The sequence below is a fragment of the Phyllobates terribilis genome, unplaced genomic scaffold (genome assembly GCF_046119375.1).
Source record: "Phyllobates terribilis strain yellow unplaced genomic scaffold, ASM4611937v1 Scaffold_2__4_contigs__length_985480577, whole genome shotgun sequence".
Classification (NCBI taxonomy): domain Eukaryota; kingdom Metazoa; phylum Chordata; class Amphibia; order Anura; family Dendrobatidae; genus Phyllobates; species Phyllobates terribilis.
The window spans coordinates 929,032,189-929,056,352 of record NW_027362762.1 but is presented as its reverse complement, the minus strand read 5'-3'; the positions used below and the strand labels follow the sequence as shown (position 1 = coordinate 929,056,352).

At 45.4% G+C, this 24,164-nt stretch overlaps 1 protein-coding gene across 4 annotated transcripts in view; it reads right to left on the bottom strand.

Annotated features, from left to right (window-relative positions):
- The window catches only part of TIAM1 (TIAM Rac1 associated GEF 1), a 284,561-nt gene that overhangs the window by 191,277 nt on the left and 69,120 nt on the right, over positions 1 to 24,164 (bottom strand). Inside the window, exon 1 of one of the 4 annotated variants that reach the window (XM_073668319.1) lies at positions 7,965 to 8,118. The exons of the other annotated variants lie outside the window; for them this stretch is intronic. The gene's annotated coding sequence lies outside the window, so the exon portion shown is untranslated. Of the gene's footprint in view, positions 1 to 7,964; positions 8,119 to 24,164 lie in introns of those variants that run through there. 4 annotated transcript variants of the gene reach the window in all.

Genomic DNA, 24,164 nt, shown 5'->3' with positions numbered 1-24,164 from the left:
GACTCTACAACCCACAGAAGTTGCTCAGGTAGTGCAGCTCATCCAGGATGGCACATCAATGCGAACTGTGGCAAGGTTTGCTGTCTGTGTCAGCGTAGTGTCCAGAGGCTGGAGGCGCTACCAGGAGACAGGCCAGTACACCAGGAGACGTGGAGGGGGCCGTAGGAGGGCAACAACCCAGCAGCAGGACCACTACCTCCACCTTTGTGCAAGGAGGAACAGGAGGCACACTGCAAGAGCCCTGCAAAATGACCTCCAGCAGGCCACAAATGTGCATGTGTCTGCACAAACGGTTAGAAACCGACTCCATGAGGGTGGTATGAGGGCCCGACGTCCACAGATGGGGGTTGTGCTCACAGCCCAACACCGTGCAGGATGCTTGGCATTTGCCACAGAACACTAGGATTGGCAGTGTCGCCACTGGCGCCCTGTGCTCTTCACAGATGAAAGCAGGTTCACACTGAGCACATGTGACAGACGTGACAGTCTGGAGACGCCGTGGAGAGCGATCTGCTACCTGCAACATCCTTCAGCATGACCGGTTTGGCAGTGGGTCAGTAATGGTGTGGGGTGGCATTTCTTTGGAGGGCCGCACAGCCCTCCATGTGCTCGCCAGAGGTAGCCTGACTGCCATTAGGTACCGAGATGAGATCCTCAGACCCCTTGTGAGACCATATGCTGGTGCGGTTGGCCCTGGGTTCCTCCTAATGCAGGACAATGCCAGACCTCATGTGGCTGGAGTGTGTCAGCAGTTCCTGCAAGATGAAGACATTGAAGCTATGGACTGGCCGCCCGTTCCCCAGACCTGAATCCGATTGAGCACATCTGGGACATCATGTCTCGCTCCATCCACCAACGTCATGTTGCACCACAGACTGTCCAGGAGTTGGCGGATGCTTTAGTCGAGGTCTGGGAGGAGATCCCACATGAGACCATCCACAACCTCATCAGGAGCATGCCCAGGCGTTGTAGGGAGGTCATACAGGCACGTGGAGGCCACACACAATACTCAGCCTCATCAGGAGCATGCCCAGGCGTTGTAGGGAGGTCATACAGGCACATGGAGGCCACACACAATACTGAGCCTCATTTTGACTTGTTTTAAGGACATTACATCAAAGTTGGATCAGCCTGTAGTGTGTTTTTCCACTTTAATTTTGGGGGTGACTCCAAATCCAGGCCTCCATTGGTTAATAAATTTGATTTCCATTGATGATTTTTGTGTGATTTTGTTGTCAGCACATTCAACTTTGTACAGAACAAAGTATTCAATGAGAATATTTCATTCATTCAGATCTAGGATGTGTTATTTCAGTGTTCCCTTTATTTTTTTTGAGCAGTGTATATATAAAAAGTTAATTAACTTTGCAGATATATAATACAATCTTTAAATCAGTACCTATACATTATATTACACTCTGGAGATGCATTCACAATGCTGCTGGTTGCCTTTGGAAACTGTCGACAGACTTGCTGTCAGACACGCCCCTTACCAGTTCCTCCTAGTAATATACCACCAGGGGTGCCAACACTTATGATTAGAAGGGAGAAGGGTCGATTTCTAGGACTGCCAACAATCCTGAGAATGAAGGTACTGCAGTCATCAGTCTTTACCTTCACAGCAGCCCCCCGACCACCCGCTGTGCAGGGCAACTGCAGCACAGCCCTATTGATGTGAACGGCACAGCTGTGCTGTAAAGAGCCCGACGAGGGCAACCCTGTGCTGAAATAAAAAAAAGCGTAGGGGCCGCGGTACTGAATCAGAACAGCAGCCCCTTCATTCTCAGCATGTGTGGCGTCTGAAGCTTGGACCTGCACTGATCATATGGGATATTCTGTAGTGCCATACCATTACTTTACGGGATAAAAGATACCCCCTTACACAGATTTAAGCAGTCCGAACAAGACAACTATGTAATGTGGAGGTGGCCAACTTATTTCTGGTGGCAGATATTGAGGAAACAAGGATCGAACATGCCGAGTTTGCTCTGAAGCATGTTAGGTTTCATAACTAATGTAGTCGGTCACTATGTAAGGGTTTATGGCAAAATGGTTGTTTTTCCTGCACCAAACTACTAAACAGGATTTCCTACGATGCCAGTCCAAACAAACAGGCTTTGTAAAGATGATAACCTAGGAATAACTAGGAGATTTAAAGGAGTATTCCCATCTCCAAGATCCTATCCCAATATGTAGTAGGTGTAATAATAATAATAATAATAATAATATTAGCAAATACCTCCAATTAGAAATGTAGTATAGTTCTTCTGATTCACCATGTCTCTCTTCCCATGTGCTGGGCATTGCAGGACCTTAGGTATCCATGGTTATGACCACTAACTAGCTAAGGTACCGCAATGACCTGCACATGAGGAAAGACTTAGCGAATCAGAAAAACACTACTGCTACTGCATCTACATATTGGGATACGATCTTGAAGATGGGAATACCTCTTTAACCAAACAAGATTGAATAGGTGTAAAAAAAAAAAAAAAAAAAAAAAAAAAAAGGTTCTTTTCACACCCATGTCAGAGTAAGAGACTAGTCCCCGCAAAATATAAACTTTGAAATGCCATGTCACAGTTAGACATAACCCTTTAAAAGGGAACCTGTCAGCGGCATGATGTAGGGGCAGAGACTCTGATTCCAGCGATGTGTCACTTACTGGGCTGTTTGTTGTTATTCTGACAATCGTTTTCTCTGCTGCAGATCTAGCAGAGCTCAGAATGCCAAGCTGTGTATAACCCCGCCCACAACACTGATTGGCAGCTGTGTACACTGTATATTGAAAGAAAGCAGCCAATCAGTGGTGGGGGAAGGATTACACAGAGCAGTGGACCAGGAGGCACAAGACAACTAGTCCTCTACTGATAAAACAATGATTTTATTGAAACAGCAAAGCACAGCCTAGTAAGTGACACAATGCTGGAATCAAGATCTCAGCCCCTACATTATGCTGCTCTCGGATTTCATAGCAAAATCTGCTGACAAATTCCCTTTAAACACCCATGTTAGGTACTGGGAGTCAGCTAGTAACCACAGAAGAGTAAGCCTTAAGCATCTATTAAACATGACTGGCATGACCGCAGAGCAAAATTATCCGGCTCTGGTCAATTACCAAATCTGTATTAATGTCCGCTGTTACCAAATGCATTAATGGGGTTGTACCAAGTTAATAAGTTACCCAAATAGGTACGGCCTCATTCAGACATCCAGGTTGCACGCATGTGTTATAGCAGTCTTTTATGGCTAGAACACGTACACATTATAATCTATGCTGCTATATATCTGTTTTTTCGTGGACCTAGTGTCTGTGCAAAAATCACCAAGACACGTCCATTTTTGTCCGGCAGCTCGGATGAAGAGAGTCAACATATGTCTATGGGTCCATGAAAAAAAAAGTCATGGACGGCACACGGATGCCATCGCTGTACAGTCCGTGATGACCGGAGAAGCTTTGTAATTTACTTATTTATCCATAGATGAGCGAAAAACATCGCCAGTGCCACACGTGCACATGAGGAAAGACAGTGAATCAGAAGAACTATACTACATTTCTAAGAATGATAATAATGAATAATAAATATTACTACAACATACTGATAGGATCTTGAAGATGGGAATACCTCTTTAGGCGAACAAAAAATACAAGGTTCTATTCACACCCATGTGAGTGTAAGAGACCGGGCCACAGATCCGGGCCACAGACCCGGGCCACAGATCCGGGCCACAGACCCGGGCCACAGACCCGGGCCACCCCCCGCACAAAAACCAACATTTTTAGATCTTTCGCTGACACATCGTAAGAACGCTGCTTTATGCTATGGAGAAACAGAAGCAAACAAACAAATTCATGAGTTGTGTTGGATCTGTCACATCTGCACGATGATTCGATTTGATGAACAAAACCCGTCTCCATGGTTAGAATGGAAAATTGTGCGCGTCTTCATGAATGCCTTATTAAGTCATCTAAATTGTAAAAAGTAATAAAAACGTTTAGACCGTGGCAGTCTGGGAAAAAATAAATAAAATAAAACAGTTTTACTACAAAATTAGGGAGCTTGTCATACTAGACTGGAACATACAGATTTCACTGGCTGATAAATAGAATCCAAGAAACACAGTAAGGACTGACAAAAAGGCACACAATAGTGGAAATGACATAGGTATACAAGTTCTTCTGCTGCAAACAGTTTCACAGCATATTTCAAGCGCAAAAAATATTGTGACATTTAAACTTTTGTTTTTTTGGGGTTTTTTATGCCAGCTTTGCCACTTTTCTGAAAAGTAGAAAAAGCTTGACAAGAAGAGAGAAGCCTAACACGGCCCACCAAATTTATCATCATTCATGGCATAAAAGTGGCTTAAAAGTAAAGTAAAGCAGTGCAGAAAACTGGAAGATGAGCCAAATGAATCAATAGGCGTGGGCACATCGGCGATCCCATGAGCAGCTGTTCTCAGCGGCAGGATGTAACCAGTGTATGGAGTGGAACAGCACAGCGCCATTCACTGTGTAGTGGCTGCTAGAGGGTATTGCAGCTTATAAGTTCTGCGGTCCCTGGCAGCAGCCACTACATGGAGAGGGGGTGTTCAGCTTGTGGTATCGTACATGACATTTCCCATATAACTCAGCAATCCTGTTACTACCGGCATCCCATAATGCTCTGCCAACATCCCACGTGCCAGCAGTCTGTGGTTTATACAAGCCGTTTAATCCCAAAACCTCATGAAAAACACTAATAAAAACATTGTGTTTCCTCCAGTCCCTTCTTGCCAACACACAGAAACTTCTGAGTAACTCAAGATGGGAGATTTCCTCTGAGTTGTGACTCAATAGTTAAATGGGTTATCCCATAAATAGCATAGCACAATTCATGTTATTAGACATTTTATTAATTTTCAAATAATGTACTTCTGTTCCATAGTTTTCCCTTGGTTTTGCTGCAGGCCATTTCTAGACAGAATCAGTCTACTTCCCCCTCTGGCAGCTGACAATATGGTCTATTCTTCCTTGCTTCTCTGCTATGCTGCCATGTTACTAAAAAGGCTCTGGTCCTTTTTGACAAGCAGGGAAGAAATCAGTTCAATTTGCAGCTTGGCTTTTGGATAGTACCCAATCGGCAGCGGCTACACGATATATGGATGATAAGGGTGTAGGACCCCCACTCTTCTGATACTGATGACCTAAGGATCAAATGCTCGGAGAACCCCTTTAAAAAAAAGGTCATCAGGGACATTTATGGTATATTGATAGGACATGTCTCCAATCCATGGGAACCACCACCATATAATATACCATCGAAATGCCTAAAATGTCATAGTTAGACGAAACCCCTTTAAAAGGGAACCCGTCAGCGGATTTTTGCTGTGTAATCTGTCAGCAACATGGTGTAGGGGCAGAGACCCCAATTCCAGCGATGTGTCACTTATTGGGCTGTTGTCATTCTGACACAATCAGTTTTCTTGCTGCAGATCTAGCAGAGCTCAGAATACTGAGCTCTGTATAACCCCACCCACACCACTGATTGGCTGCTTTCTGTCAATATATAGTGTACACAGCTGCCAATCAGTGGTGGTTAAACTGAACAGTGGACCAGGAGGCACGAGACACCTAGTCCTGTAGTGATAATCTCCTGCTGATAAAACAATGATTTTACTGAAACAGAATTACACAGCCTAGTAAGTGACACATTGCTGGAATCAGGGTCTCTGCCCCTACATCATGCTGCTCTCAGATTATATAGCAAAAACTTGCTGACAGATTCCCTTTAACACCCATGTTAGGTAGCCTCAGCTGGGAGTTGGCTAGTGACAACAGAAGTTGTAAGCCTTAAAAGGAGTATTCCCATCTCCAAGATCCTATCCCAATATGTAGTTTGTGTAATATTATAAAATACCTCCAATTAGAAATGTAGTATAGTTCTTCAGATTCGTTATGTCTCTTGGGTATCCATGGTTACGACCACTGATCTAGTGATAGCAAGTTGCTAATGGTCGTAACCATGGATACCCAAGGTCCTGCAATGCCTAAACATGAGGAAAGAGACCTAGCGAATCAGAAAAATTATACTACATTTCTAATTGGAGATATTTGCTAATATTATTATTACACCTACTACATACTGGGACAGGATCTTGGAGATGGGAATTCCCCTTTAAGCATCTATTAAACATTTCCCGCTCTGGCTAATTACCAAATCACCAATTTCCGCTGTTGCCAGATGCATTAATGGGGTTGTACCAAGTTAATAAGTTACCCAAATAGGTACGGCCTCATTCAGACATCCAGGTTGCACGCATGAGTTATAGCAGTCTTTTATGGCTAGAACACTTACACATTATAACATTTGTTGCTATATATCTGTTTTTTGCGGACCTTGTGTCTGTGCAAAAATCACCAAGGCACGTCCATTTTTGTCCAGCAGCTCGGATGAAAAGAGCCAACATGGGTCCGTGAAACAAAGTCATGGACGGCACACGGATGGCATCGCTGTACAGTCCGTGATGACCGGAGAAGCTTTGTAAAATTACTTATTATCCAAAGATAAGCGAAAAATATAGACCAAAGCCGCCAGAGCCACACGAGGACCAAAGCCGCCAGAGCCACACGAGGACCAAAGCCGCCAGAGCCACACGAGGACCAAAGCCGCCAGAGCCACACGAGGACCAAAGCCGCCAGAGCCACACGAGGACCAAAGCCGCCAGTGCCACACGAGGACCAAAGCCGCCAGTGCCACACGAGGACCAAAGCCGCCAGTGCCACACGAGGACCAAAGCCGCCAGAGCCACACGAGGACCAAAGCCGCCAGTGCCACACGAGGACCAAAGCCGCCAGAGCCACACGAGGACCAAAGCCGCCAGAGCCACACGAGGACCAAAGCCGCCAGAGCCACACGAGGACCAAAGCCGCCAGAGCCACACGAGGACCAAAGCCGCCAGAGCCACACGAGGACCAAAGCCGCCAGAGCCACACGAGGACCAAAGCCGCCAGAGCCACACGAGGACCAAAGCCGCCAGAACCACACGAGGACCAAAACACTGGTTGAGACCTAAAATAGGGGATAACGTCTTGATTGCTGGGGATCAGACCGCTGGGACCCCCACCAATCCTGAGAACTCTGCACTGTAGAGCACCATCTAAACAAAGTGGCGATTGAGCATGCACACCATCATGCCACTCGTTTTCGAAGTGATTGCTGGAGATTGCAGAGTATAGCGCTGTACTCTGGATTAGTCGGGGGTCTCAGTGCTCCCCCAGTTGTCAATAAGTGATCCCCTTTGCCATCATAGGGGTAATTTTAATTTGGTACAAGCCCTTTAATAAAAGAAGCATCAAAATAGTTCCTGCACTCCTGGTATATATAAATATATCTTTTTTTCTACAGCTACAATACGGGTTATTAACCTTTCGAAGTGCGGCGAGGTGGGGTGGAGTGCCGACCATACCGTGCACCAACTCCTCTCCTGAAAGGTCTGTAAGAAAAAATACTTTTGTTCCCTATGACATTACACTGGAGCACCTTTCCTTAGGGCTCTCCACTGTGCCGTTCCTCAGTTACACCTCCTGGAAATGCCTGAATAAAAAGGTATAATATATATATGTGCTTACACAATAAAACAGCGTGATGCCACTTCTCTCCGCAGAGGTGGATCTACCAGGTACTCATGTCCACATAAGATTCCCCCCCTACATCAACGCTGCAGACCACCTGCAGGGTAATACGGCGCATGGCAAAGGAGCAACTGCTCGCTAAACCCACAGGCATTTCCCAGTTAATTGTTTTTTGCAGAAACTTGCAGCCAAGAAGGACAAAGCCCATAAGATGCACGAGCCGCTGGCTACTTTAACAGTGCTTGATGGCGACTAGTCACAACACCCAACTTTATCCCGCAGGGGTCTCAGAGAAGGGGGGCCACAAAGAAGGGGACAATAACAGAATCACAATGTAGACACTGTGTGTTACCTTCCTCCAGGGACCTCATTGTATCATTGCTCCAGATAGGACAACCCCTACTGACCAGGGGGGACCCTGAGACGCCTCCACCGCCGCCTCCTCCAGGTGTTTTTGGGCTCCGCACGATATAAGGAGCCGTGTCCTGTTCACTTCCTAAGAGTCGTGTAAACAGATATGAGTGAACCTATTGCAAATCTCTCCACCCCTCTTCCTCCAGGGGAGCAGACACAGGTATCGCTTTCATTCAGGATGGAGGAAGAGGGGGAGGAGGGAGCTTTTTGTCACAGACAAAGCCAGAGACCAGCAGAGCGGAGACCGCCAAGCTCCTATCCCCCCTATTAGCCGGAGTCACCATCCCTGTCCATCCGAACAATGGGAGGAAAGACGGGTTATAGCAGCTCCACTCCTCATCTCACACGTGCGGCCATCAAATTTTTATTTTTTTCTTTCCATCTGAGTTTACAAAGAGGCAGCAGAGCAGGCGTTACATTAAATTTTGCAATATCATAATGTTATATGATTTCATGTATGAAAGCAAATTCCATCATTTTATATCACTATGGGATGAAAGTTACCAAGAACAAAAAATAAATCTCCGCTCTGCTACATCAGTAGTGGCACAGCTTTTAGGGCTTGATCACACATAGCATTATTTTACGTGCAGAAAACTGCAGCGTTTTATAGCAAAAAAGGAATGCCATTTCTAAAACCTCGTTCACACGGTGAGTATTTTTCCATGCATTTTCTTTTACGCAGCATGTAAAAAATTTTTTACCTTTTTAATGCAGTTTTCCTCCATTGAAATCATATTGGCTTAGCAGAAAAAAAATGCATAAAACACGAAAACTAAATATTTGATGCAGATTTCTGACCTCAAAACAAAATAAACAGTGGTGGCCATGAGCAGAGGTGTACAGAGAAGAGATGGGGTCCATTATGGTGCTGGATTTGTCACCCAGGATACAAGGGTCTAATGTTTGACCCCCTTCCTAAATCCTCACTACATTGTTTGCAAACAGGAAAGTCTGGCACAGGTTCACACCACCAGGCAAGATGGCGTGTGGGCTCATGCATGTCCCTAGTGGTGGGCAAATGCAATGACAGTGGTACATTTTGCAGTGGAGTACTATGGAACCTTCTTTCCCAATTAGGGTATGTTCATACTGAGTCTTTTTGCTAAATGTTTGGTGAAGAAACTCTCCATATCCTGGGCCACGGTAGTGGCTAGTGATCGGCCGACTGGGAATCGCCTGTAAGTTCAGAGATAAAAAGAAGGAGAGACCAGCAGGTTCCAGGGGACGGAGTATTGCTTTGTTTTTATACCAATCAGTCCTAATTTGTCCCATTTATTTTTTTAAATCACAAAAAAATTAATTATCCCCCCGCCAATGGTAAAACCGTTGAGCTCAGTGATCGGCTGCACTGACGTCACCGCTGCAGACAAAAACACTAACTGGAGTGCGAAGATTTGCCCTGTTATGTTACGTATGTAAAAGAATTTTGAGTCGACTTTTAGAAAAGTGGAAAATCCCTTTAAGGGTGTGTATTGTATGTCAGAAAAGTGGAGCACAGTGCGATCCATAGTGTGAAACAAACACAGCCCTTGAGCCCAAAAGTCTTTTCCCAAATAGTGGGAGGAAAAAAAAGAAATAAATAATGGAGTCCATGACCCTGAATCTCTTGTACATTTCAGCTCCCTGTGTGTCTGAATTACAATCACAGCCCAAAACACGAATGTGGTTTCTTGATGAAGAATGCGGCCATGCTCCATTCCTCGCTGCATAGAGGACATCTGCCCATCCCAGTTCACAGAACGAGGAGAAGAAAAAAAAACAGCCAATTAGAATAATCCTCGAAATATAACATTCTTTCAGTCCGGCTGTCGATTCAGAAATTTGGATGAATTGGTCCTTCTTTCCAACACAGAACTGCATGATATGGACAACAGAGAGCAATTAAAAGGGGTTGTCCACTACTCGGACAACCACTTCTCAATCCTCAGGTTTCCCTCTTGTAAAATAAACACTTCTACTCTACTCCGGTGTCGGCACTGGCTCTCCCAGGGATCGAGTAACATTACGTCACGGGATACCCGCAGCCAATCAGCACTGGCTTCACTCTCCTCTCCTTAGGACATTACATCTAGTGGAAGTCAGAGCTGCTGCCCTCTCATTTCCTCCAGATGTCTTGATCGTAGGAGGAGAGGAGAGTCAAGCCAGGGCTGATTATGTCAAAGAATCCCCACAGCCAAATGTTAGGCAACCCCCAGGACAGCCAGTGCCAACAACGCTGGAATGGCACCAGAGGACAGTATAGTTATTATTTTACAAGGGGGAAACATGAGTATTGGGAAGGGGTTTGTCCGAGTAGTGGACACCCCCCTTATTAAAATAATTACGGACAGATCTTTGGAGCAACCTGTGCAGCTGCAACAGGACCCAAGAGGTGAAGTGGTCACATCCACCTCCAAGCAGGTGGGATTTTGCATCCTGATGAATTAATGGACTGCAAAGGGCTCATTTGCTGCTCTTGCATAGGGGTCCTCGTCATCACCATTAGATAAATCATGGAACACTGAAGATTTCATCAAGTGGCTTAAATTTGGCACAGCAGTGACATTACCTAGGACTAGAAGGCCTTCAAAAATTGATGAAAAAACTAAAAAGAAAATTGGTTTGGGAGACTGTGAAGAGGCTTACAGCAACATTAAAGGATCTGCAGGAATTTCTTTCAAGTTCTGGTTGTGAACTGCATATGACAACAATCTCCCATAGTCTTCATATGTCTGGCCTGTGGGGTAGAGTGCTAAATGGAAGCCTTTTCTTACAAAGAAAAACATCGAGGCCCGGCTAGGTTTTGCCAAAACCTGCATCAAGTCTGACAAAAGCATGAGGGAAATGTGTTATGGTCTGATGAGACTGAGGTTTAACTTTGTCCATAATTCCAAAAGGTATGTTTAGTGCAAAGCCAACAGTTTGCTTCACCATGAGAACACCATACCCACAGTAAATTATGGTGGAGGCAGCATTGTGCTTTGGGACTTTTTTCAGCAACTAGAACTGGGGCTTTATTCAAGTTGGAGGGAATTATTTACAATTTGAAACATCAGTCAATTTTACAACTAAAACTTCAGGCCTCTGCTAAAAGCCAAAGATGAATTTCACCTTTCAACATGACAATGACCCTAAGCAGGTCTCCAAATCAAAAAAAAAAAAGGCTTCACCAGCAGAAGGTCAGATTTTTTGATCATGTTATTGTTATGCAAATTTTCCACCTGCAAGCTGTACAAGTTTGAATGCTGATTGGATGAAGCAGATCAGGTGATGTGCATTTGTGTAATGAGGATGCGGCCTAAGGATACAATGCCCTTTATCAGAGTGTGCAGAATTATTAGGCAGCTCATTTTCCTCAGGCAAAATAAGTAAAAAAAAAAAGATTTGTCTGACTAACAATTTTTTAATTTTCAAAGTCTTTACAGATGGATGCAGCTGTCTGGAAATCACAGAACCAAAAAGTTACAAAAATTTTGTTGCAAACAGTCACCAGGGAGCAAAAATAGTGTTGAGAAAAAAAATGAAAAAACAGATAAACTGCTAAAGATTTGAGAAAAATGATAAATCAGATGTGAAGTGACCAGGAAGCCACTATCCTCCATTGCCGTCATTCCAGAACGGCAACCTCCCTGGAGGCCAGAAGTAAAAGGTGTTCAATGCTCAAAGACATGGCCGAGGTGGAGGCGGCTGAAGCCCGACCACCACTGAGCAAGACACAGAAGTGGAAACTTCAGGACTGGGCCAAGAAATCTCTGATACAGATTGTTCACAGGTTTTATGGACTGATGAGAAGAGATCAACTCGTGACGGACCAGATAGATGGGCCATGGCTGGATCAATCATGGGCACGCTCCTCCACTTCTACTCAGACAGCAGCAAAGTGGAGGTGGGCACTGCTATGAGCTGTTATTATTAAAGATGACCTAATTGGACCTTTTCGGGTTGAAAATGGACTCAAATGCAACTCCCAAACGACCTGCCAATCTTTAGAAGACTTTCTTCCAGCAGTTGATACAGGAAAAAGTCTGCACCCACCAAGAAACCCATGATGTTTCTGCAGGACAATGCTCCATCGCAGCATCGAAGTCTCCACTGCTCGGGGTCAGGAAAGGCCTTAAAGATGGAAGAATAGTGACCCAGCCCCTTACGCATCTGATCTAAACCCTACTGAGAACTTGTTGGCCCTTCTTACATGGGAGATTTACGGTGAAGAAGACGTGCCACCAACTCCGATCAGCGTCAAAAGTTGATAGTCAACAGATGAAGAAACAGACTATGGATGGAGCTTATGACTTAAGAAGAACCTTGAGATATTTTCTCTCTTCCTACGTTACAAGGCACCAATTTTTATCCCATCAAATGCAACTCTGTGTAAAATGGACCCAAAAAGGTTTTCATTGTACAATGAATACTATTATATTGCAGCGGTCCGGGACAATGGTTGGACAATTACACATCAGAGCATTTATTTGAGCTGATCCACAACTTAAGGATTGAGACCTCCTCAAAGATAAAAGAAGGACTGATGCTCACAATTTAGTTTAGGCTCCTATTTAATAATTCAATTTCGGGACTTTTTATTTATGAAAAAAATTTCCATATGTATAAATTGATTTTTTTTTTTTTTTTAATGCCAGGCAGAGAATTTTGCATTCATGTATTCATTCTGTTCTGCTGGTAACGCTGAGAATTTCATGCTATATGGGTAGAACACATGACTCCATACATTATTCATCAGCCTGGATACTTTGTTCCATTTTCTCAAGACATCAAGGGGAAACAAAAAATAAATATAAAAATGCAATGTGCGGATAGAGCTCAAAATCCATATAGATCCAGTGACCTGCACCCAGTCTGCGGTCCAGGATCTTATTAAGATCTGCCAGCAGGAAAATGGAGGGTCGCACAATGTTGGGATATGGGTCAGAGGCCCAGGGGCTGAGCTTATATAGATGGGATTCCAACTCAATGACTAATGTCTGTAAATTATTTAAAGTGAATGCTCCCTCCTCCAAAAAAAATAAATAAAAAACCATAATATTCATAACTTCGTTAAATTCAGCCCTTTGTTAGAAGAATCCTTTTCCAAGAAAACTTACTTTCTGAAACTGTAAAATTGATAGCCTATGTTTAAGACAGGCCATGAATATCTGATCAGCGGAGGTCCGATTCCTGGCCGTGTCTGGTGCTTCTCTTGAATGGGAAAGGTTGCAGTACCAGACACGGCCACATCAGTTTAATTAGCGCCGTCAACAAATGGGATCTGAGCGCCAAAACCCTTTTATTACATTGCAGACAGACATTGGTTCCCGGAACAAAAGGCTGCAAAATATGTTTCAGCCCCTTTAATACTCAGATTTTTACAAGTGTACTTAGAGGCTATAGGACCTCATAGCAAAGATTAAACACAGCTCCTTTATGGTCCTGGTCGCCACCAACCCTGATCACCCTTTAGTCGCTCACTTGTCCCACTTAGCTCCTTTTCCTTGATACTTTGTTTTTAAAAGGTAGTTGCTCCAAGACCTCTGCTCACATGGGAGTCCTGTAGATCGGTGAGAACATGCAATCTTGGAATATTATTATTATTATTATTATTATTATTATTAAAAATAATCCCTTTAATGGTGTAGAAACTGAACTCCCCAGACTCTCATCATCCACTAAAATGCAGAATAAATCAGACCTCATTCTGCAGAGACCCCGAGTAGCAGCATGAGAAATCTCCATGGCTCATACAATATTGTAAGCAGAAGGCCTGTCAGACTTTAACCAGAATTCCCTGGCCTGTGTCAAAAGGGCTTGATCTGTATGTGAAAATCTAGAATATAATATTCCTGATATATCAGGACATCATTTTGTCTTCATTTCCTTTTAATTATATTAAAAATATTTCTTCTTTTGGTCCTTTTTCAGGTCAACCGAACATGGTTTTGAACCAAAGCCAACAACTTTTCAGATGAGATGTCCTGTCTGTTTACATGAGCATGTAAGCTTCCCCTGACCCCACCCCCCCGCGACCCCCCTCCCTGCAGTCTTCCCCTGACCCCACCCCCCCTGCAGTCTTCCCCTGACCCCACCCCCCCGCGACCCCCCTCCCTGCAGTCTTCCCCTGACCCCACCCCCCCTCCCTGCAGTCTCCCCAACACCCCACCCCCCCGACCCCCCTCCCTGCAGTCTCCCCAACCCCCCCTCCCTGCAGTCTTCCTGAGCCCCCCCACCCCAACCCCCCCTCCCTGCAGTCTTCCCCTGACAGCCCCCCAACCCCTCTCCCTGCAGTCTTCCCCTGACCCCACCCCCCCAACCTCCCTCCCTGCAGTCTTATTTTCAGTTGTCTCAGAGCTACTGGGTGGAGTGTAACTGCCTTGTCGTCTCCCATACACAGCACACACAAACATGAGGGATTCCTGCTCTCCTGTCTCTATTTGGCACATGGTCAGAAGCAGTGGAAGCAATATAAAGGTAGTACTAACAATGGGGAAAAGTAATCATTTACTAGAATGAAACAGTACCATCTTGTTTTTCTATGCCAATCTGCTCTTCCCCTCGGTTTCAATAAACCTGATTTGATCAGCAGGAGATTATCACTATAGGACTAGGTGTCTCGTGCTTCCTGGTCTGCAGAAGAGAAAAAAAAATGGTTTCCATCACAACTGCTGCACCCAGTAAACTAAGTGACCCATCGCTGGAATCAGGGTCTCTGCCCCTACATCATGCTGCTGTCAGATTACATAGTGAAAACCTGCTGACAGATTCCCTTTAAATTTGATTGAATCTTTTTTCTTTAATATGGATAGAAAGGATTTTTTCTTCTTGATTAGATTCTCAATGAATCAGACTATAAAACTATTTAGCACCATATTCCATCGCACACAGTACCGGCTCCGAGCACTCACTGTGGGACATTACACAGGTCTCCCGCAATCCAAAGATCATATGAGGATTTTGCTGCCTACATTTCAAGTACCCCCGAGGGTCCGGGATTTATGGGACATCACTTTGTACAATACTGTTGATACCCTATAAATTGGAGGAACACGGAAAAAAAATCCTGCTCCACAAAATTGTGACCTCCCATCCTAACAATAAGCTGCGTTCAGTAGGTCTCTACTGTCCTCTTTGTTCCTAGACATGAAAGACTTCTTTTGGAAAGATAAAAAAAAAATGTTTTTGAAGTCTTAAAAGTTAAGAGGATCGGACATTAAATCCCCATCAGAGACACTTGGCCTTTACCCTCCACCATCATGTGATTCCTCACTGAAAGCCGCACTGTGATGAAAGGAAATGTCCAATTAACCCCAAACGTGGGCTACAAGGACCTGGTGTCCTGACACGTGAGGAGTCAGATCTGGAGATGTATGGGGCGCAGACACCCGAGAGGAATCAAAGTACCAAAACACTCAAATACCTGCGGTCAGTCTCAGGACGGCTGCAGACAGTCGCATGAAAAATCGTTCAAATTTTATCCAGTAAACTCATGTGTCCACTTTCTACGTCTTTGTGTGATCCGTTCTCACACATCTACATTAATAAATGTGCAAAATTAAATATATATTTTTTTTAGGTTTATAGAAATGCATCTGTAAAAATCGGTTGTCACATGCTGTCAGATCCAAAAAAATTTTAACGCACCTATAGACTTAGCGTCATAAATGCCTCTGCACAAGCTCTGCGCCGACAGCAGGTAAGGACTGAAGGAGCTCCGTTGCAGTCACACCGATGCCCCTATTACATGGGCACATCCAGGCTATACATCAGCCCACTGTTATTTAGCTGCATGTTCAGACTGGGCGACGAACATTCTATGGAGCACAGAACAATCATTAGCACAATCATTCTGTGTGTATAGAATATCATCATGTTATCGGCAGCACACGTCCAGCTTACACAGGGCAGTGTGCTGCAGACAATGATTTTTAAGCTGGATTCAAATTCATGATTGCCGGCCACTTTAATTTTTTTAAAGTGCTGATCGTTCACATGAATGCTCGTTCCCGGAGAAATAACCTCGGCTAATACCAAGAGCATTCAGTACAAGCAGAGTGCAGCAATGGAGGAGGCCTGAAAGCAGAACACCTTACTTAAACTACATTTTTTTTATTTTTTTTTACATGAAGAATCTGTGAAACGCTCAAAAAGTTTTTGCTCCCCTTGCAGTCCCGCTTTTCCCGATTATTCCTTTGTTTTTTGCTTTTTTTAATCTGTTACAGTCCCAGAGATATGGGTCTTTTTTGCTAATTTTTATGGTATTTAACCACAAAGATGTGTCTTGGGGCTCGCACTCACTTACGATTAAATTGGGCGAAGGTAATTAGATATATTAAAAAAAAAATATCGGGTTGCATTCATACCAATTTAATTTTATGATAATGTGCTCAGTGGCATCTTTTTTTTGGGGGGTCACCATACTTCACCATGGGAGTTGAAGTGGGGTACAGTAGGGTCATTATACTGTGCATGTGGAGGAAGTCACTGTGGGAGTATGTGTGTTTGGGGGCACTTTTCTTGGTATCATTTTATGGGGGCAAAGAAAAGGGAACCTAGGACTTCAGCAGGAGGAAAATGATTATGTAAAAGCTGCAAAGTTGTGAGAAATGCTCTTCTGTGACACCGAAAATATTATTCTTTTTGGGAAGGCCCCGAATTAGAACTTCTTCTATGGAGCCCCATGATTTCTATGTATGCCCCTAGATAATGTGTACTGGATCCTGACAAAGCTTAATTGAATATGAGAGGATAGCTGGTAGAAGTGTTTGCAGTGAGACTGAACTTCTGAAGCACAGTCCATCCCCCCACACTGACTGCCGGTGAGGAAAGCTGAAAGCTGACATTTAATCAAACTCGGGTCTGCTGTGCTTCAGCACTGTCATCACTCTGCAATGAAGAAAGCAGACAGATTGTTAATTCTATTGTTGGGGTGTGTTCTTATTTCACCAGTGTGTTCATGCCTAGTTATGATTGGTCAGCATCAGAAAGGAAGTACACGCCCCCAGTGAAAGCTCTTTGGCAACGCCCACTTGGCCTATAAAAAGAATTAACTGTTAAGTTGCCAAATACTTTGACTGTTAATAACTAACGGAGTGGCAGAAAAAAAAAAAAAGTACATGACACGCTAGTACAAAAGCGCATGAAATCATCACTGTGTCTTACAATAAGATACAGACCACCTAGCGAGTAGCAGCCGCTATAGGATATACACTGCTCAAAAAAATAAAGGGAACACTTCAACAACAGAATATAACTCCAAGTAAATCAAACTTCTGTGAAATCAAACTGTCCACTTAGGAAGCAACGCTGATTGACAATCAATTTCACATGCTGTTGTGCAAATGGAATAGACAATAGATGGAAATTATTGGCAATTATCAAGACACCCTCCTCAATAAAGGAGTGGTTCTGCAGGTGGGGACCACAGACCACATCTCAGTACCAATGCTTTCTGGCTGATGTTTTGGTCACTTTTGAATGTTGGTTGTGCTTTCACACTCGTGGTAGCATGAGACAGACTTTACAACCCACAGAAGTTGCTCAGGTAGTGCAGCTCATCCAGGATGGCACATCAATGCGAACTGTGGCAAGGTTTGCTGTGTCTGTCAGCGTAGTGTCCAGAGGCTGGAGGTGCTACCAGGAGACAGGCCAGTATACCAGGAGACGTGGAGGGGGCCGTAGGAGGGCAACAACCCAGCAGCAGGACCGCTACCTCCGCCTTTGTGCAAGGAGGAACAGGAGGAGCACTGCCAGAGCCCTGCAAAATGACCTCCAGCTTGCCACAAATATGCATGTGTCTGCACAAACGGTTAGAAACAGACTCCATGAGGGTGGTATGAGGGCCCGACGTCCACAGATGGGGGTTGTGCTCACAGCCAAACACCGTGCAGGACGCTTGGCATTGGCCACATTACACCAGGATTGGCAAAGTCGCCACTGGCACCCTGTGCTCTTCACAGATGAAAGCAGGTTCACACTGAGCACATGTGGCAGACGTGACAGAGTCTGGAGACGCCGTGGAGAGCGATCTGCTGCCTGCAACATCCTTCAGCATGACCGGTTTGGCAGTGGGTCAGTAATGGTGTGGGGTGGCATTTCTTTGGAGGGCCGCACAGCTCTCCATGTGCTCGCCAGAGGTAGCCTGACTGCCATTAGGTACCGAGATGAGATCCTCAGACCCCTTGTGAGACCATATGCTGGTGCGGTTGGCCCTGGGGTCCTTCTAATGCAGGACAATGCCAGACCTCATGTGGCTGGAGTGTCAGCAGTTCCTGCAAGATGAAGGCATTGAAGCTATGGACTGGCCCGACTGTTCCCCAGACCTGAATCCGAGTGACCACATCTGGGACATCATGTCTCGCTCCATCCACCAACGTCACGTTGCACCACAGACTGTCCAGGAGTTGGCGGATGCTTTAGTCCAGGTCTGGGAGGAGATCCCACAGGAGACCATCCGCAACCTCATCAGGAGCATGCCCAGGCGTTGTAGGGAGGTCATACAGGCACGTGGAGGCCACACACAATACTGAGCCTCATTTTGACTTGTTTTAAGGACATTACATCAAAGTTGGATCAGCCTGTAGTGCGTTTTTCTACTTTAATTTTGGGGGTGACTCCAAATCCAGGCCTCCATTGGTTAATAAATTTGATTTCCATTGATGATTTTTGTGCGATTTTGTTGTCAGCACATTCAACTTTGTATTCAAGTATTCAATGAGAATATTTCATTCATTCAGATCTAGGATGTGTTATTTGAGTGTTCCCTTTATTTTTTTGAGCAGTGTAGCAAAAAAAAAAAAATTATCAGTTTACCCACCTAAGGACAACAGCTTTCAAAAACAGCCAAAGACACAGCACCAGGTGTTACAGTAACCTCAGCCTAAAACAGCTGCCCCCACCCCACCAACCCCGCTCAAATAATTTTCATTCCTCTATGGTAACTGTAGACACAGGATTGACTATTTTCTGTCCCTTTAAATCCTGAAAATGTGTTTAAAATTCAGCAATTCATTAAAAAAATATATCCAAAGGCATCAGACACCGGAGACTTCACGTCTCTGGCACCAAACGTGTCTGTCTGATGTTACATCCAGTCTCTAAGCTATAAAAAGGGCGACTGCGGCGTCGCCAACGCGACACTAAATAAATGACATATCAGGGATCAATACCGGAGTGGGGTGAAAAAGAAAACCAGTGAGCAGCCACAAGGATCTCTGCGGCTCCAATACTGTTTGGGTTGCTCCTTAAAAGGGAACTTTTTAGGGGGGTCAAAAGTAGATTGTTTTATTATTTTATTCTTGCTTTTTTTTTTTTTTTTACCCACCCTACAATTCTAGAGTTTTGGGCCTTTGTTTGGGGCTAATTTTTATGGCCTTTACAAGGGTGTAGGCTCACAGGATCCTCTGGGGAGTGTCTATGCTGCAAAATTACCATGCGAGTACCATCCTATTGGGTAAAGACCATAAAATGTAGCACCAAATAAAGGCCCATCTCTGGAAACGTATGGTGGATTTAAAGAAGAAGAAAAAAAAAAATCATCAATGGAGCAGCGGGAATATATGTGCAAACACTGCCCACTCCTGAAAAAGTGACAGGTCCTCTTTAAGGGGTAACATTTCCCTACAGCCTTGCTTTCATTTTTCCTGGATGACTTTGAAGCCAACAGAAATCCCTCTTCCCTTCTTTCAACTGTTTCTTTAAATTCTTTATCACTTATTGAGACCGAGCCATCAGGGACGTAACTACCGCAGTCGCAGCTGTCACAGCTGTCACTACTGCAACCAGGCAGGTGAAGGGCCGGGCGACGCCAGCAAATACTTAAGTTGGATGTGCGTCCTTGGATGCACATTCAGCTGAAGTGTATTGTGGTGCACAGATCCATTAGGTCTGTGCGTAGCTATACATGCTGCCGGCCAAACTGAGGCCAGCAGCTGACATAGGTGTGCACGTGTCCGGGGGGGGCATGGCAGTGACGTCATGTGCTCCCGTCACCTGTACGCTAAAGACAGCAGCCGGCTTCAGAAGAGGAAGCTGCCCGGCGGGGGAGTGAAGGTAAGGGGAGCATTTGTTTGTTTTGAAATCATTGAGTACACGTTGGCCATACTACTATGCGGAGGGCTGCGGGGGGGCGCACTGCACCACGCGGAGGGGCGCACTGCACCACGCGGAGGGCTGCGGAGGGGCGCACTGCACCACGCGGAGGGCTACGGGGGGCGCACTGCACCACGCGGAGGGCTACGGGGGGCGCACTGCACCACGCGGAGGGCTACGGGGGGCGCACTGCACCACGCGGAGGGCTACGGGGGGCGCACTGCACCACGCGGAGGGCTACGGGGAGCGCACTGCACCACGCGGAGGGCTACGGGGAGCGCACTGCACCACGCGGAGGGCTACGGGGAGCGCACTGCACCACGCGGAGGGCTACGGGGAGCGCACTGCACCACGCGGAGGGCTACGGGGGCCGAATTACACTACGCGGAGGGCTACAGGGAGCGCATTGCACCACGCGGAGCGCATTACACTATACTAAGGATATGGGCTGTGTATTATACGAATATGAAGGTGTATTCTACCATAAGGGGTGCATTATACTATATGGAGAGCTATGGGGAGTGTATTATACTTTATGGAGAATTATAGGGTGTACATTCTACTATATGGAAGACTATGAGGGGCTCATACTTCTGTGGCACCCCAGGGGTCTGGTTTCCACAGTAATAGCAATATTACGTCTGAGAGCAGGTGGGAGGTCTCCTGGTCAGGAATCCTATGCATGCCACACCTCCTGCCCAGTCCTGGGAGGGGAAGAACTTCCCCTATATAAAACTAGGGCTGAGGCAGGGTTAGAGAGAAAGAGGAGAAGAAGAGTCCCAGACAGAGACATAGTCTGGTCTGGAGAGGAGCAGCTATAGGAAAGAAAGATCAGGAGCTCAGTGGGAGCAGTGCTAAAAGGAGTCAGGGGCTGGAAGCTGTAGAGCTCGCCCTGATTGAAGAGTTCTCACCGGACCCGGAGTCCGAGGCTGTGGGGACTAATCCTTACCCAGCAGCAGAAACCGACCGGCAGGGGATTTCAGGTCCTCTGGCCAAGAAACCCGAAGGCACGGTCACACGCAAGGGACCAGCACCGCCGTCGTGGAGCGGAAGCTACCAGAAGGCCCCGAGTCACCGGCCATACGGGTGAGCACCACACGGTACACTCAGGGACGTGGGCTACTTTTACCCGCCTCTAGCAAGGTAGCCAGAAGAGTACAATTAGTTGGGGAGGCCTACAACTCCGCCTGGCCAGGGGAGATCCCATCTGCTCACGGACTGACCAGGCCCCGATCGCTAGCCAGTACTCCGGGAGGGTCTACCTTTGTCATCAGTAAAGACCCTGAACTACACCGCACCGTCTCTGAGTGGTTCCTGCTACCTGCATGCTATTCTGCTACCCCCTTCAAACACGTCGGCTGCCCTGAGGCCATACCCCTCCCGTTGGGGGTTATACTATCTACGCTGCACAATCGTACCACCGGCCTCAGCGGTCTGCCCTGCAGCGGCGGCCTCATAGCCGCATTCAACGGGTGGCGTAGTCGAACACCGTACCATCTTCTGCTAAACTCTGCCACTCAGCTTGACTCCCTGGGCACGGACCGGGTCACCGCCACGAGACTACTACCCCTATCGGATCCGGCTCCGGGTAGGCTCCCGCGTGCGCAACGCTGCGCGACTCAGGCCCAGGGGCGCGTCACTTCTGCTATGGGGCCCCATGACTTCTATGTACACCACTGGTGAGTGTAATGGTCTATTTTTTCTATACATTGAAGAACAGCAGCAGAACAGGGGAGATATACCAAGATGGAGGAGACCAATAGATATATATATCTATATCAGGATGGGGGGAGGGGGTCTGGTTCAACTCTTGCACAGGAGCCCATCAGACACCAGTTACGCCACTGCGTCCAATACTTCCTGACGTCTCCATTTCAGTAAATACTTATTTTCCCTATAATATACCAATTCTGGAGCATCTATTCTTAGAACTCTGTATTCTGCCCATTACCCTGTTGCTCCTCCTGGGCGTCACCATTCCCCTTGTTTGGCACCAGCAGCTGTGATTGGACGGGGTCTAAGTGTGCAGAGACATCCCAAACTGGCTACCACCCCCATTGTCAGGTTAATGTCACCGTGCGTCACCCATTACACCGATACGTGAGGATGTATCGGAGACAAAAGGGCAGATTTTAGTAACATTTCTTCCTGTATTGCCGGCGATTCGCTTTTCATGTCATTAAGAGGTTACAGTACATAAGGAAAAGGCCTCCCGAGGTGCAGCCGGCAGGATTTGGGCAATGTTTGAAGGTTACTAAACTCAGATCTGCCCACTTAGTATTTTCACACCTATTCACTTTGACAATTGAGCCCTAGGAGGTGACCTAGTTAGTTATTCTCCTTGATCCTGCTGGAAATAAAAGTCAGTAAATGTGAATGGTAAAAGAGAAAAAAAAAAAAAAAAATTCAAGAAAAAAATTGGAGTAATGGAAAATTTACATGGATTTCATGCAAATGGAATTGTTTATTGGAATAAAATTGAAATCTGCCTGCTTCATGTGTCATTCTGTAGGTCGCTTTTTTAGGTTTAACACAAAGCACTAGAAGCAAGTCTGAAAATGTATTTAATGCCAGATATAGAACGACTCCAACGCCACTTTCCTTAGAAAATTAAAGCATAAAATGGATCCATTTTTAGTCTGCAGTGCAATACCAACAAGCAGCCTGTAGGTGTCAGCGGCGGCATATTAAGATAGAATCCCGCCAAACCAAAGAGCTGCAATGCGCCAAAAAGGTAATTTCACCCAAATTATGTAAGATTTACTTTTTAAGCCTTATTACTTTCAGAAGCCAGTAAGAAATCACCAGGTTTCCCATGGACTGCACACGTACACATTACTGCATGGAACATGGATGCAAAAAGACTCATGCTTGTGTACAGTCCCGCTATGTTTTTTGCAATGCGGTTAACACACTGCTGAGAGTACATGAGAAAACTACATATGAAAAAACACAAGACCAGGGCCGGCATCAGTCACTTTTTGTTGCAAATAGTTACAAAAAAAATATTTAAATTTTTTTTTTGCAAATGGCGTCAGATTTTCAACTATTCTTGTTGCTGACTAAATTTTAAAAACAGAACTAAGTGTCAAATGTACACAACTTTTCTGGTCTAAAAGGCAGACTGGTACTTTAAAAAAAAATTTAAATCTAGTGATACCCTCAGCAAAACCTTGCAGCGTCTATTACGCCGCTTACTTGGTCCTCACTGGTCATAACGTCCTGATCTAGTTTTGGGATTACAGGAAACGCCAAGTCAGCCAATCATGGGCTGCAGCTTCAGGAAGTAGCAGCACCGAACTGTAACCCAGCTTTCCCATTGTCAGCAGTAATTTCAGAGAGTGATCATTGACCCAGCTTTCCCACTGTCAGCAGCAACTTCAGGAAGTATCATCAATAACTAGTAACCGTGCTTTTTCACTGTCAGCAGCAATTTCAGAAAGCATCAATGATCTGTAACCCAGCTTTCCCATTGTCAGCAGCAGTCTCAGAATATATCCCAGTACAAGCAAGTAAATGGCAGTTCTACATAACCAATCACTAAAGTTGCAATCCAGCAATCTCAGGACTCTTCATTACTGAGCTGCATCCACCAGAGTAGTAACAGCACTGACCAGAAAAGCGGGAAAGCTGGGTTACAGCTCAGTGCCACACGAGCTGCTGTTCTCATCCGAGGAGTGGAAAAGCTGGGTTATAGCGATGACGATTAGTGTTAACAGAAGTAGCTCTTTAAAGCTTTGGTAATATTTTTTTCAACAGACTGAAATGTAGACTGTAAGTTCCCTCCTGTAGTCACACAACATTTTTTTAGGACTTTCCAAATTTTTTAAGAGAAGCAATCATTATAAAAAGAAAAAAATATATATATTTGTTACTTAACACTCAATTTCCCCACCCTCCCACTCTGGTGGTCTCAGCCTGGAGTGGAAGTGATGATGTCCTGAATACTTGGTCCAGAAATACAGGATGACATGAGACCACTGACTGGTTGCAGCACTTGACTGATTAGCGGGAAGAGTGTCATCCTATCAGAAGTGATGACGCCCTGACCACCTGACTGCTGCAGCCAATCGCTGGACTT